General features: G+C 40.3%; 1 long non-coding RNA gene across 2 annotated transcripts in view; it reads left to right on the forward strand.

Moving 5' to 3' along the window:
• Positions 1-16391, forward strand: part of LOC142057448 (uncharacterized) — a 92511-nt gene that overhangs the window by 61181 nt on the left and 14939 nt on the right. The window lies entirely within an intron of this gene.

A 16391-nucleotide genomic window follows, 5' to 3' on the forward strand; every position in this document is an offset into this window, starting at 1 on the left:
AACGTGCATTCTGTAAAAATAATAGTTTGTACTTAGAGCCAGTCTTTTCAAAGTCTGTTTCAATTTTGAAACTTTTTAAAAGTATTCTAAGATGCTTTAGCATGCATTATACCTGTTTTACAGTTAAGAAAGCTGAGGTACAAGCTGAATCATTTGTCTGAGATCATAGAATATGTCAGTGGTAAATCTAAGGAAAGAATAATGCTGTTAAAACCTGTTGTTTCATAGCTCTCAATGCATGTTCTCCCATGTTGCTTTGTCTAGAGGTTAAAGTGCAGATAATGCTTATTCAGTTCAGAGATGCAGGACTACAGAAGCAGCATTTAAAAGTAATGTGTATTTCTACTATTTTGAACTGATTCTGTACTGATATCAAGCCAAATTGCTTGGTTACTTTGGGTGGGCAGGGGGGGAAGGAAGCGGGGGGAGTCTCAAAATGTTTTTGAGGTCAGTCAAAAGAGACACGATTGAGGCTGTTTGGAAATAAGAAAACAGAAAAGTTGAAACAACTAATCCTTTTGTGTAGCATTGCAAATAGAGCCCTCATGAGCTGAGAAAGGATTGTGGGAGTGGGGGAAGGGAGGAGAGCCACAGTGAAGGAGCTAGTGCCGGGAGGTAGCTAGTGCAGCAGTGTTTCAGCAGAAGATGAGTTTGGGGAGTAGTTGCTTGATAAAGTGCTGCTTCCCTAGCACCATAAAACAAAACACCTGCAAACTAGGTGGTTCTCTTTGTGTTGTCCCTGTTCCATTTCCAGATGGCTGTACTACATGCCAGCTGCTTTCAGTGCAGCACTTGGCAGAGGCTATCAATCTCCTTCAAGAATCGAACCAGTTTGATCCCCCCCCGCCCCCCCCCCCTTTTTTTTTTTTTTGAGATTTTTTTACTTACTCTTAAATGTAGGTCACTGGTTTTGGCAAACTTGGAAGCGTTTTTTGTAACAAAAAATCTGCACAGCTTGCTCACCAGGCTGCACCAAGTTCACTTGAGTGCATGGAGGAGTCGGAGGGTCTGGCGGGCATGAGGAGTGGCAGGGGGTAGTCTCGTGGTGTGGCAAACTCGAGGGCAGTGTGGTGGCATTCATTCCAGCTTGCCTGCTGCTGCTGAAAGCAATTTACAGCAGCTGAAACACTCTTCTCTGCTTTTTCACTTACGTCAAGAAATTGAGAGGTTTCTGTTGTGTTTTACGTACCTGACAGTGTTTGTGTGTTCAGCACAGAATGCTGCTGTGTTAGTGCTATGTTCAGATACACAGGCTTGCAGCAATAAATCTCCTTGTACACATATAGTCCTTGATGCTGACTTTATGCCTGAGATAAGCGCTATGCATGAGAATGGGAGCTGTCACTCTCTGAATTCCCTGATCTTCATGTAATTAAATTATTGGCCATGATATTGTATTTGCTGTGGCAGGCAGGCATGGCCTTGAATGCATAAGGATCTCTGGTCTGGTCACTGCGTATGGTAGAGTGTGGGTCTCCAGGCTACCTGTGCCATCAGGATGCAGGTTCTTCTGGAGGCACAGTAGAGAAACGGGATTAGTAGGTTGGAATCATGCCACTAAGCTGGTGCCAAAAGACCTCTTGTTGTTTTTCCCCCATCCCAAAAGGGTTATGCTTTTATAATTTTAATATTTTCTAATTTAAAACTAATTGCTTGTCTGGATTATTTGCCATCTTTTATATCAGACTTTAGTAAAAGAATACCATGGGGTTTTTTTTTTCTGTTACAAGAGTGGTTTCTTGCTCACACCACGGAATGGGATAAGAGTATGGATGGGTAAGGCATGCGCTGTCTATACATGTCATGCTATACAGCTTTTCAGGAGCTCCGCTATTGTCCTGGGGGGATGGTTAGTAGTAGCTGTGTCAGCTGCCACCTTAGGCATACATGTGAGCCCAGGGCTATATTCAGCAGAGTTTGCCTAGTTCTTGTAAAGCTCCAGAAGTCATGTTTTTGGGATATTAACTCGCAAATGCTTTTCACCAGAAACCATGACTACTAACCAGTGGTGTTGTGATACAAATCATAAAATATCTCCTTCCAAAAGACTTCTTGAAAGCTCATCCAAAAGATTGCATGTTGCAGAAGAATTTTATTACCCTTTCCAAGATTATCAAACATTAAAAAACAAAATATACTTAGAACATTTGTTTGTCTTTGCTTGTATGCTATACACAATAGCTTTCTCAGGGTATATAACATGAAGGGGCTTTCCTACATCATGCTGGCTACTGTTTTGATTTGGAAGGTATACAAACATCAATATGCCTTCTAATTTCCTCTGCTCTGTTTTTTTTTTTTAAATATAATTAGCTTACTAAGCAGTAAAACACAGTCAAGGTCATTAGCAGCAACTCCATTCTTTGTCTTGACATGTTAGCTACCCACTTTTCCTTCAAACTTCGCCTTAAAAATTCAGTTAATTTTTAAAGGTTAGCAACTACAGGAACACACTCAAATTTGTGTTTCTTTTCCTGGTTTCTGCATTGTGCTCCTTCTGAGTGCAGAGGCTTAGGTGGCAACTACTTCTGTGCAAGCGATAGTATTCTCTGAGGCCCGTGACACTGTTCCTTGTGTATAGAGAGAAAAATGCAGGGTAGGTTTTCAAGAGTTCAGAGGAAAGGGAGGGATCAACTCTGAGAGTCTCACTGAATGAGGTGCATGAGTAATTATGTAATGCCAATATATGAGAAACACCTGGAAATTAACACCTGTGTGATTTGACCCTCTGTTGTGTCTAACAGAATTTGTCAAACAAGGGTGAGATTAGTTTGTGATTTATATGAAGTTAAGCACCACTGGGCCCAGTATTAGCTACATGGTGATTGGGTCATAGAAGTAAGCAGGGTTTTTCTACCTGATTTCTCTCCCTGATCTCTGCAACTGCACCCTACTTTTGGGGGAAGGGATTTTGTTTCCAAGCAGTTTTCTCTTTCTGCATATACTTTTCATTGCTTTTCCTTTCACAAGCGAAAAGTACCTGAAAGATTAGAGAAAAAGTACCAGTTAGGGCTTGTCAAATACCTCTTCCATTCTGTCAGATGTTTTATGAACAGAGCTATCTACGTAACTGAATTAATTTTCATTATAAACATAGCAGTTGTGTTTATCTGGGAAATACTGTGGTTAAAATGACTCATGTATACCTTACAGAACTATTCCACAATAAACATTTATTTTGCATATAAGATAAATCCTGAAGGCAAGGGTTTTCAGCTCCATTTCAGTGTCTGGCTAGAATTTCAGACAGATTGTCTATTTCAAAATCAAAACAAACCATTTGAAGTCTCTACATTTTTAGAATACTTCTTTTTTGATAACAACCACCTTGTAATAGACTCCTTAGCATTGTCTGTTCTGTGTAAGGTAGAAATTGACACCTCAGAGCTGATTCTAAAAAAAAAATAATTTCTTTTTTTCAAACCAAATAATAGCGGAAACCTTTGCATCTTTGATCTATATTACAGACATTTTATGAAAAAATGCCATATTTATGTAATTAAACTGAGGAGTTCCTTGGCACTGTATATTAGGGGACAAGGGTATATTATATGCCTTTTCTTATTATTTTTAAGTACTCTGCATAGTGCTGTCTGTATGCTGTAAAGGAAAGATTGCCTACTTGTTTCTTTTATAGGACTTTAAGTGCAAGTGTATTATGCAAGTCCTCAGAAAAATATATTAAAGACAAAATCTAAATTGGAAGCTTGGGTTGTGGTGTTTTTTGAAACCGATTTAAATTGATGCCGAACAGTATTATAGTTGTCACAAGTAAGGTCTGAACCTGGCTGTCTTCAGTACTCACCTCTGATAGAGAAGTCCAGAGTGCCTATAGCTATGTATTTATGGCTTGCTTTGTTTGTTTTTTTAAAGGGTTTAAGGCTTTTATTGTATATTAGGTTTTATTCTATATTATGAAAGCATATATTGCCTTGCATTGAAAACTATGGTGACTGTTAATTTCCTACTCTTATCTATGCAAAACACCGATTTTACAAGTAATGGACATTTTGTACATGTAGGAAACACAACTAGATTTTTAGTAACTATCGTCTTACTTCCCCCCCTCCCCCATGACAAATATAGTGCAGATTTACAGCAGTGTTATACTGACTGACAAAAGCAAATATTTTCCTAGGTATCATGTTTTCCTGTCTTTGCAGATGCTGTCCTTGTTCTTTAATCTCTTTTGACAAATTAAGGTAACACTTCAGCTTCATTAGACAAATGATATAATCTGCAAAGATCCAGAGTTAGAACCACATGCAACTGTGCTGAACTTCTGCAGTACCTTTCATCTAGAACAAAATCAAGGCTAGGATTTCTACAAGAGCTTTAACATGATGCTTCAGAAGGCTTTTCCAAACACAGTGATGGGAATCTTCCTAGGAATTGCAATGTGAGTGAGGAGGCTGGAAATAATATAAGTAGGTATCCATACCTATGATTACTTAGCTAATGGTTAAAGAGAACTGATGATGAGTGATTTAGAAAGAAAGCATATAGATATAATTTGCTGTTGACATTTAAGACCATAAATGCAGAAATAGTGATGCTGTAATAAACTGAAGGTCCTTTGACCACGTTTCCTTTAGTCTTTTAAAATTTCCTCCTTGTCTTACGAAAGCTTAGTGCAAGCACTTCTGTTGAGAAGGAACCGCTGATGAAGCTGAAGGACTGTGTTGTGTGGTGAGGGGAGAGGGCTGTTCTCTACCCGTGGCGTGGGCAGTGTCTGGTTGATCGCTGGAGAGCTGCCTTAAGCACTAGAAGTGCAGCCCTTCCTTCTGCAGATCTAGTCGAGATGTCAGTGAATCTCTTGCAAGGAATGACAGACTGTTCACCTCTTCCTAAGGCACGTTGTGTGCAGCAATTGATGGGAGCTCCTAATGTGGACTCTTGCAATACCTTCTTGATATTACAGTTAATTTTTCCCTGTGAATTATGTAGGGGGATATAACTGTAATTTTCCAATCTGTCATACATCTTTTTGTTAGAACAGTTTTCATGTTTTAACTTTTTCCATCAAAAAATAAATACTTTACTGGAGCATCTGGGTAAAACTGCTTTTCAGAATCCTCAGACATCCCCTACTTTTATTCCAGCAGTAGCAAGAGGAAGTATCCTCTTTTTCTTCTTCACAGATTTGCAGAATGCAGATATCAGGCAGATATATGATAATGAGTTTCAGTAGTCTGACTCCAGCATTGCTGATAGTTTGGTACAATTAAGTCAAGTCTAATCTTAAAATAGGCCTAAATCCTGAATAAATACAGTATTAGGGTTGCAATGAGCAATTTATGCTTTTCAAAAACAGTAATTGAATGCACAGATATTAAAGGCAGACCACATGGGGGCCCAGTACATCAGTACATCTACTTAAAATCATTTTATATTGTTAGATTAAATTAAAAAGATAAATACATTAAGTTTTCTCAGTGGAGAACCTGTACGTACTTGGTAGTCAATCTAACTCATAGGATATAATTTTAAGCATTCACAGTGGCAGTTATTTGAATTTTTTTTAACCCTCCCAAAAATGAATTTATTGCATTAATAAAGGCTCTGGAAGATCTGGCAAATCTTGCTGAGGCAGCTTGACATTTTTCTCTTTAAGTGTCTGCTCTGCTCTTTCTTTCCGTTCTCTGGCTGCGCAGAAGGGAAATGTGTACTTCTGCCTCCTTTCTGCAGTCCCCAGGCTGCTGCGCTGGCTTAAGCTGCTGGTGAAGGGCTGGGAAGGTGGGGTTAGCGATGTCCTAAAGAGCAGCTGCTGCAAGGCCCTCTGGAATTCATCTGTCAACGTCCAGAAACTCATAGGGAATATTTGCTTGTAATGACCTGTCTCTAAGAAATGGCAGTTCGGTTAGATTTGAGTAAAGGAGATGGTAAGAAGATCCCCAAAATCTCTCATACAGAGTTAGACTGTAGGTTATTTGTCTGATCTGGACTGATACTCTGCCCTAAACTGGAAACTTATTTGCAAAGTTTCTGTATGATTACCCATTCAGCTATAATGTATGGATAGAGTGAGACTATGCTATTAAGTCATCCAGGACTGCAAATGCTAAGGCACTGAGGAACTATTTACCGTGATGGTATTACTAGACTGCAGCTTTGTCTGGACTGTTTATTAGGATTGGATCAAGTGATACTGTATTGCTAAAGCCAGAAGATAGATGATTGAGCAAAATTTGCTTGTAAGGTTGAGAAGGTTGTAACTTATGCAAGAAACTAATAAACTGGTTTATTACCTTATTTTCTATCAGTATAGAAAAAACTGTCCAGAAAAGTTTGCTGTAAATCTTAGCTTAAATTTTGTGCGTGGTTTATAAAGGTCATTGTGCCCAAGGCTCCTTATTTTCCACTTAATCAACTACCACTTCCATGGCCCAGTTGCATTTCAGCAAACATCCCTTCACTGTAATGTGACACACCCAGTGAATTTGCACAATGTGTGCTTGAAGGAAGCCCTGATCTTTTTACATCTGAGGACAATGATTCAAGTGTTTAAAATTATCTGAATGTTCTGCATATCAATTCAGCATTGTTGTAATGCCTGGGTCTTTCTAAATGTGAAATTAGTAGATTTAGGACCCAGAGCTCCCCTGGAGTGTCCCCATAGATAGATTGTAGGTCACAATAACATGAGACAACCTAATTACCATAGCTATTGAAGGGAGTGAATGCACAGTAGGCGCTGGATTATGAATGCTCAGTTCTAAGGAATCCATTCCCTAAATGCTTGCTGCTGGGTCCTTCACAGGCATGTAGGGTTTTTTTATCTGTTCAGTCACAAATTTGTTCTACAACCATTGTGACACTATTATTGCTTAAAAGTATATGCAAAGCTGTGAAAGATTCATCAGCAAATACAAAATGTATTTATGCAAATGCCTAATTATTTTTTTTTTCCTTTTCATGCAGAAACTGGGGCGGGAAGCTGCTGATTCTAGTTTGGATTGTCATGCATATGACTCCTGTGTCCCTTTTATGTTTGTTTTTGTTTTTTCCATATGACACTGCAGATGTGGGGATGGTCCCAATCAGAAGCCCAGTAAAACTTGAGGAGCTCAGATTTTAACTGAAGATTTTTTTTTTTTTGTAACGGTAGTAGCCACAACAGTGTCTCCACCTCTAGGAAAACAGATATCCTGCATCAAGCTGGGGGACGGGCACCTTTCTGTCTTTAAAAAGGGTATTCAGGTTCAGTTAAAGGGCTGGAAAGTTCAGTATAGTTGCTCTCTATAAAGGTTGCTGTGTTTATGGTCTACACTACTCATTTCTAAAACTGGACATAACAACCATCTTACTCTCCAATGGAAACTGATCTTATAGACCTCGTTTTCCTCTTTATTTTAAAGTTTAAAAATTTAGAAACACATGGGCAGGTTCTGCATAGCAGTGCCCAGATCAGCCGGTCCATATCCTTTCTCTAACACAGTACAGGCTTTGCTCCTGTCATAGCATCAGCTTGCATTTGAGCACTTACATCTCAGCTTCAGAAGGATCAATTTAGCTTATGTCATCTGGGAAGGGGTTTAAGTGGAAGAAAAATAAAGCAGGTCTTGTGTGGTACTGTATTGTGTGTGTAACACTAGAAAATATTTTCCCATGTAGATGAGGCCCTAATGAGTCAACGTGTAAGTAAGTCTCCATCCACACTTATGTCCCTGCCATAGCTCCTGGGACTGAGCTGGGCAGGGCTGGTGGTAAACTCTATGAAAAACTTGGTACCTTGAAAGCTTTCTAAATTTGTTCAATTGCAGAAGTGACTGCGACAAGAAGCTGGAAATGCTAATTTTGTTTTGTCATCTACCACTTTGCCCCTTTCAAATACTATGCTGAAATAGTTACACAGGGGTTGGTGTAATCCGTGTGCATTTTGGTGGGTCACAAAATAGAAACACCCCTGAATGACAGAATTTGGTTCCAAATATCACAGTTCAGGGTTGTGCCTGTGTTTATTTCTACAGCAGGGCAAGGGCAGCCTACCTACAGTTACCATGTGGAAACTGTTTCCACTTTGTATTTAGAGCTGAGTTTAGGAGCAGAAGTTGTACCCAGAAATTAAGTGATTTGGGAGTGTCACACTTCTGCTAGCTCCCAAAAAAAATTTTATGGCAAAGCTTAGAGAATTTTAAAGGATGGCTTGCACCAACTCTAAATGAATTGCCCTAGGAAAAATATCTGTGGATTTTTTTTTTAATATGATTTTGCTTTTAGAAAACCACATCCTAATAAATTACAGAATCTACTCTTCAAGCAGTGAAAAGATTCTTTTCAGTGCTGGTTTTTTTAATAATAAGTTGATTTATTAGTTAGTAGTATTTGAACTTCTAGTATTAATCTTCATTTTGCTGAGGACACAGTCTTCAGATCCATGATTTCACTACACTAAGAATTTATTTATTTAAGAATACAGCCCACAGGTATAGTGTAGTAGCACTGTAGAGATGGTATATCTTCAATATATACAGGTGCCTAAATATGCAGACAGGTACAAAGTACATTTTACAAAGTGCTTGAGTGTTTGGGCATCTAATCTTGATTTTTAAGTTTAGCTTGTTTTCAGTGGTAATTAAGCTCTTTCCCTGTTTCAGTCCAAAGAAAATCTCCAAAGAAAGTATCTGCCTATTTAGACATAGAAGGATCCTTGAAAATACCATTTTTTTCTAAGGACCCATCTTCACAAGGAAGCAGAGCTGTTGCTGATGGTATGTTTAACCATGAGTCTCCTTGAATTGATTTTTAAATGAAGCTTCACTGAATGTGGCAAGAGTATTAAAATAGTTTTGTTCCATTCCAAAAAGTTACCCACACCAACTACTCTTAATGTTTCACATCTGTGTGATTAAAAATGCCAATCCCTCAAACTAGGTCTTAAAAAAAAAAACCACCCCAAAATATGTATTTCATTACTTTGGGGAGGATTTATTTATTTCTGATGCTGCTGAGCTACAGTAACTGCATCTGGTCTATAGGGTCGGGAGGATATCAGGAGCAGTGAATGGAGCAGGAATATTTTTGTCTTGAAGTCACCACTTCAGGTCTTGCCTGGGGCATGCGGTGGTGCCCCCACATCAGTGGGTGAGGGCCTGAGCTGGGTTTCTGTGGGCTCTGCAAAACAAGATGGGTCACCCCCTGCTCAGTTCCAGCCTGTGGGACAAAGCTGTCATTATGTGATGGAGATTTAATGATGCATTATGAAATGAAAGTCGCAGAGGCCTTCATGACTATAGTCTTTGCTTTCACTGCATGTTAACCACAGGGTGAGTAATTGAATGCTCATCCATGTGTGACCGCCTGCACTGCTGCAAGCTCATTATCGTCATTAGCGTGCTGAAGTTTCCCAAGTCTCTGTAATGGTGCTGTATGTGGCTATGGTAAGAAGCGCTGCTGTCTTTGTCCTTGTCCCAAGACACCAACCAGCAGTTCCTGGTAGACGTTGGAAAATCTCAGTTTGTAGAATTATTACAATTCCTTTTTGTGCTATTAAAGCTGTTCTCTAGAATCCAAGCTCTGCCAAGAAATTCGCTTGGTTGCATGGCCAAGTGGCTGCCTGCTGGTCAGATGCTGTGGCTCTGTTATTTTATTTTAGTATGAGTGATGGGTGCAGCTGGATAAGCATTGCATACAGTTGAACTATAGAGAAAGAGCAGAGGAACACAAAGCACAGTACTTCAGGTGAGATCTCAGGTCTGTGGAAAAGCAATGCCTGGGCTCTGCATGGCGTATCATGACATCAGTAGTTGCCTAGTTACTCCATTTTCTTCAGGGTTTTCCCTGAAGTTGAGGGCTGTATATGCTTTGCCACATGGTATTAGCAAAGGTGTGTAAACAGGTGGGCATACCTAGTATTGACAGTGAAAGCCAGTAGTGAGGACAAAATAAGGATGTGGTAAGATAGGCCTGCCATGGGGAGAGACAGCCTTTCTCTCCTCTGTGAGGATAGGTTGTCCAGGAGGTGCCCTTGAGAGTTAAGAAAAACCTTTACTGACATTTTTCCATCATGTTCTTGATCTCTGAAAAAACCAGTCATATCTGCTAATGCACTACTCTTGGAGATCAATGATTTCTGAGAGAGATCAACTGACCCGCTTCTCTGTGCAGTTTCACATATGTCCCCATTGCAGTGTATTGCACACCTCAATACCACTTTGGAGATCCCACAACATGGATCCTGTGACACAGGTTTCCTGCTAGTGGCATTTGTGTCCTTGTGGCCTGAGCCACTCCTTAAAGAGGCTATTCAGCTCTCCTGGCAGGACCTGTAAACATATCCTGCTAAATGCAGTGCAGGGAGGAGGGAGCGACTTCACAGTTGGAATGTGAATTGGAAATTCAAGACATGTCCCCTTCCGCTGTTCGGGGGAGCGCTGGCCGCTGAAAGTGGATTGATCAGCATCAAAGGTGGATGAGAGGATGGAGGAAACAGACCAACTTTTTTTACATCTTTACATCTTTTTTTTGGAGAGGAGGGGAAAACAAATGTAAGCAACTGTCCAGGCAGTTTTTTTTGGGTAAATGACGAAGCATTTTGGTATGCAGGAAACAACTGCTTCCCCTCTAGAGTTTTAGGGCACTTGAAAGAAAACAAGGCAACTCCAAACCTCTAAAGAGTGAAACAATTACAAAGACTGTTTATTCTCCCTGTAAAGCTTTTTAAGAGTTTCTCTTGTATCAGATGGAATGATTATTCTTCTACATCCCAGTAATACCATTATGTTTCGTTTGCAAGAGTTTACCTCCATGGAGCGGTGGACTGCACTGAAGTTCTATCATATTCATACCTGCTAACAAGACATATGTGTGGAATATTCCATGTAATTCAGCCCCCAAAATATCTAATCAGGTGACAAAATAATAAAGAATATTTACTGCAGAGTTTCACAAGGAGACTTGAAACTCTGCTTATGCTGCAGAAAACAGGGAAATGTCATCAGTTTTCAGAATGTCATTTTTCTGTTTTACAAACAATAGAGCCTTTTCCCCTAAATCTTTACTATGTTGAGGGGTTTGGTTATTTGCCTGCTGGTTTACAAGGAGCTATGCCTTAGCTGCATGCTTAGTACATATCTAATATGGTGTTTGTGGTCACATGTAGGTTCTCGCAGCCAGACTGCTTTGTCTATGCAAACCCTTCCTGACCTCAGAGGTGGCATGTGCAAACTCAGGGAGGAGGTCTGTTGTCCTGTGCTTTGTAAATCAACAGGTATGGGGCTTATGTAATGCAGAAAGGGGGGTCAGCAAGTATCAGATATGAAGTTGTATTTATTGAGTAGGACTAGAGGACAGACAGAGATACAAAAACATAAGGGGTGTATTAGTGGGTAAGGTGCTGCTATGCGAGCGCAATTCCCTTCATGTGTTACACAATGTCTTGAACAGCAACAAAATTCACTTTGCTAAATCCTCAGACTGCCTAATCCCATGTTTTGCTGTGTCTGTAACACCAAGGTTGTTAAGTCAGCAGGAATTGTATGCCTGGATGGGGGAGCTCCTGCACTGGATTGGGGGTTGAGTGGGCAGCCAGAAGTAGACCTATCGGGAGGCTGAGTTGGAGCTTTTAAAGAGGTCAGAGCAGAGGCATTCAGTTTCAGTCTTCTATTTATTAATAGCTGACTGGTGCTGTGCAGTGCAGTTCACCAGCGTAGTGCTGGCAGGGATTGCCTGCATGCCTTTCCCACCTGTCAGTGTGGCAGCTGTGGGGTCCTAGCCAGAGTGCCCAATTCCTGCGGGTTCCCCCTCCCCAGCTTGCATAGCTGGGGGGATCAGAAAGGAGCAGAACCTTTACTCAGAAGAGACTGCTGTCACCTCTTAGCCACCAGCAGGGCCCCCAGCAATGGGGAGAGGGAATTGAGAAATAGTAGCTCTTAATTGGCTTTGATTTTTTCGTAGAATGACAGAATGGTTTAAGTTGGAAGGGACCTTTAGAGGTCATCTAGTCCAACCCCCCTGCAGTGAGCAGGGACATCTTCAATGTTGTCCCTACCTTTTTTCAGGGCAGCTTGGACTTGTCTGCACTGTTCTGCTTTTCCTTTATCCCCTGCTCCCCCCAACTTTGCAGACCAGGAAGTTGGCCTTTGAACACATTCCCATCCCACTGCCCTCCCAGTACTCAGGGTTATGTGGTGAACAGCCACAGTGCTGACAGCCCTGGAGGTGCCTCCCTTGTGTCTTGTGCTGGAACCAGAGCAGAGCACCACACATTTTTTCACATGGATCGCTCTCATTTGGGAGGAGAGGCATGCATTGGGCACCCTAACCCAAAGGCACAGGGTGGGGGAGGACAGCAGCATGTTGGTACATACTGATGGTGCTGGAGTGAACACTGAGAGAAATTTGATGCTGTCTGAGGAGCACAGTTATCCAGGGGACTCTCCACAGCAATGTGGAGTGGGTCCCTGCTCTCCTCCTGGATCCAGCCCACTCAGGGATGAGAGGCGTCCAGGAGCTGCAGGAGGGCCCACAGCCCATCTGCCACCCCAGAGAGGCATAGATAAGGAGGAAATCTTCAATTACACTACTGAAAGAAGTGAAAAAACCTCAGTAATTACAAAAGTGAAAGAGGAGAAAAGCAAGAGCTGGAAGTCCCCTTTGGGAAGGAGTGTTTGTGCAGGAGGATGTAGAGCAGCTGTGGGGAGGAGGTTTGTTATGTGAGATGGGGCATGGATTGGTCAAATAGGAGAGGTGAAAACACCTGAAAACCCTGTTGTCTTTTCACTTTGCTATGAGAAAAGGACAGTGTGGGTACCTCCCACTGCTTGCGATTAGGGGGTGATGCCTCTAAATGGATGGCTGACTAAGAAGCACGGAGAGGAGGAATGGCTGTATGTTCTCTCCTCTTGCTTCTCTACTGAGTGCCAGTGGGTGTCATAACTTTGGTTTTTTACCTATGCTGCTTAATTTATTTCACGGGTTTTCTTAACCAAGCCTGGAGAGTGTTCCTTTTATGTAGAGGGTCTGAGGTGGTCTATACTTGTTCCTGGACTGGTGGGCTGTTGGTGTGTTTTGTTTAACAATTTGCGGTTTTCAGTGTTTTAAATATTAAGAGTCTAAGAATAAACAGAATGGAAATTAGCTCCAGTGCATTAAAATTAGGTTCTGGAGCAGAAGAGAGATGTATAATTTAAACAAAATTTTAACCCAGCAAATACCTAAAACTTCCTAAATCCTTCTGCTGTGACCAGGGAATCTGGGCCAACCACTCTGATATTTCTGAGATCAAAATGCAGAAAACGGTTAAAATAAATATTCCAGATTTTCTCCATATGTCCTAAGGACAATTGCAAAAAGTCTTTTCAAGCTGCTACTTGAGTGTTCAGTAACAAAGTCCCTGTGTACTGTTTTAGGAATGGCGTAGTCCCATTTCTTTGCCAGAGATGATCTTTGTCAAAAGCTTCCAGACAAATTTTTTTGTGCACTCCATACCGTTGTGCAGGCAAGATAAGAAATCATCCTATTCAACCTCAGGAATTTCAGGAAACAAGTGACAAAAAAAAACAAGTTCTGTTGAAAACCATGAAAAGGGCTTTGGGTCTGGGATCACGGGTATCTCCTGGTATGTATTGCTAAGTTCTGAGGGCTGTGACAGACTCCAATAAATAATTTCAGTTTACTTTTGTACCACAGAATACATATGTTCTCAAACAATACTGTAGCATAGCAACTTCTCATTCAAACTGAAAATTATAGGGAAAGTGGCTTGAAAATTGTACCATAATGGATTTCTTTTCAAAGCAAACTGTAGAGCTCTACTTTTCAAATTGTGCTTTGGTGAATTTTCCTTCAGGTTTGCTCTTCTCTACATCTCATTTACTTAGTTTCTTTTTAAGTTAGATCACTGAAATGCCATATCCATCACGAGAGTACTGCACATTCTTCACAGATTTTCATTCCAAACCTGCCACTGTTTCTATAAAACAGATGGGGGTGAGCTCATAATAATATTGAGTCAAATCTTTCTTCCTATTAATTCTTCTCATGGATTATATGATGTGGCTTAGAAATGAGGTGCATCATGACACTTCATTTGTTTCTTCTCTGCATATGAAATTCAAAGCTTACAAGACTGCCTAAAAGTTAACTTCAGAGGATAGAGATATTGTAGAACTATGTGTATCACCCTGAAATTGGGTCTTCAGTTTCATCCTTTTGTGTAAGGTTAAATAAAAGATAAAAGCAATATTAGGCTATATGTAAAGATGGTAAAACTTGCCAAGTACCTGCAGCTACCACCTAAAAAGCTGAGTTATCAGAATAGTGAGGAGGAAAGGAAAGCAAGATACAAAAGAAAACATATTCTCCCAGAAAGGACAGGACTGTGGATGCAAAACTGCCTATGCATTTTAATATGGCCATAAGCAAAGCTCTGCTATGTCAAATACAACAGAAAGAAGAGACTACTGCTGCTTCCTAGAAAACAAAGTGGGATTTGTTCCTCTTTTGAGTAAGTTGTCTTTGTGTGGTTCACGATGGGGCACATTATTTGCAGGAGGGAAAAATCTTTCTCAGTGTGTTGCAGTTGTCTTTGCTGGAATAAGGTTGGAGCAGAGTGGGTGGCTTCTGTGGTGCCACCAGTGTCACCAGGCAGGTAAACCAGAAGCTTCTACCTGCTGTATCTCCTCGTTGAAATGTCCCAGGGTTTAATGCACATTATGGTGCATTTGCACCAGAAGCGCTAGGCTGGGCACTGGGTACAACTTTTTTAGTTCCCTTCTAGTCTATCTCATCACTCCTGCTGAGGGGGAGGGTATCATACAGTATTTGGGTTAGTGAGAGTGCTGCATGGTCAGATTCACTGCTCTTGATCCTACCTAGATAACCCAGTACTATTCTGCAGTGGGCAGGGAAGACACATTTGTGTAGGTAAATATCTGCAGCAGTTTGTCATTGAAATATGCAAGTATCAGACTGAAGTTGATCTGGTATGACTAAAACTTTATCATAGCTTAACACTAGACTAATTTTTATTGTTACTGTTGCTAAATAATGGTGGTAATATATGTATATCTGACTCCTACAGGCTAAAATAAATTTGAATTAACATTTTGATTATTTCAGTATGTTTGTATTTTTAAGAAGTTGTTAGGGCTTGTTAAGCAATGGTATAACCAGTTGACTTCTCATGGTGGATTCAGGGATAGATTCCAGGGAGAAATCATGCCTTCATTGGAAAGCTAACTCAAGGAAATGGGAAGCTTCAGTCTAAGGGTCAGTTTTTGACTTCCTAACCTGCAAGGGAAAAATTAATACAGTTTTAAACATTTTGTTTTGGAAATGTCTGGTAAAATACTTCTGGGAGACTTGCATTTGGACAGTTACAGCCTAAAAGGCAAAATTAGAAATGAATACAACAAATTGCAGGAGTTGCTTATGTGCAGGCTGATCACAGGCAATGGCTTTCAAGATAAGGCTTTAGGGCATGTTGGAAAAAGACAATGTATTACTTCAAAGAGCACCTCAAAGGAATCGTTCACAACTGAATGCTTCTCAAGTTGAAACAAAGGACCTAATTTCTTATTTCTGTTCCATATATAAAAACTGAAGTCATATTTAGCCCTAATTCACAGCAATCAAAATAGTGTGCCACTTTATACTTTACAATTCGGTTTTGTGACACCTGAAAACTTTCTAATTTCTGCCTTGCAGAATTATAAAAAGGTTTTATGTATTATAGTTCTCATTCTAGCTACAGGTGAAATAATGACCCTTAGACTAAGAGCAAGGATGAGAAGCAATTTTTGAAAAGGTTCTTTTTTTACAGTGACATTCAGGGTGTTCACAGTATTTCTGTGTGTTCAGGATAGAAAAGTAAGGAAACAACAAACCAAGATCACTTACTTTTCAAAGTAGTTTTCTGTATAATGGATGACTTCCTAGCTTTGCCTTCCAAGTACAAGATAGATATTTTTAAAAGCTTTTCAAATGCATTGATGTGACTTTCAAATGAAGTTGTGGAAACCAAATGACAATCATTCAGACACTATTCTAGGACATCAGTTGACAAATGACAATGCAAAAATGTTGTACTCCTGTAAATACAAAATCAGTCTGACAACAGAAGTCAGTAGTATTGAATTGGAGAGATGGGTTCTGATCAAATTGTTGTTCCATAATGGATAAGTATAAGCAATTGATATGATCATAAAATAATGTGCCATCACTAACAGGTTAACATTTGAGGGGGTTTCATTGTAATGTCTGTTTGGAATTACAGTCATTATGATATAATTTTACACTACACTTTCAGAGGCATAAGTATCCGCAGGTGCGATGGGGCAGTGGAGAACCGGGGCGTCTTTCATCCTTAGGTGATAAGCATATATGGTTCCTGCACTCCTCTGTTCTGAGAGGGAGCCTGCATAGTTCAAACCTCAAAGGGCCAGTGCTTG

Source organism: Phalacrocorax aristotelis, chromosome 5 (genome assembly GCF_949628215.1).
Source record: "Phalacrocorax aristotelis chromosome 5, bGulAri2.1, whole genome shotgun sequence".
Classification (NCBI taxonomy): domain Eukaryota; kingdom Metazoa; phylum Chordata; class Aves; order Suliformes; family Phalacrocoracidae; genus Phalacrocorax; species Phalacrocorax aristotelis.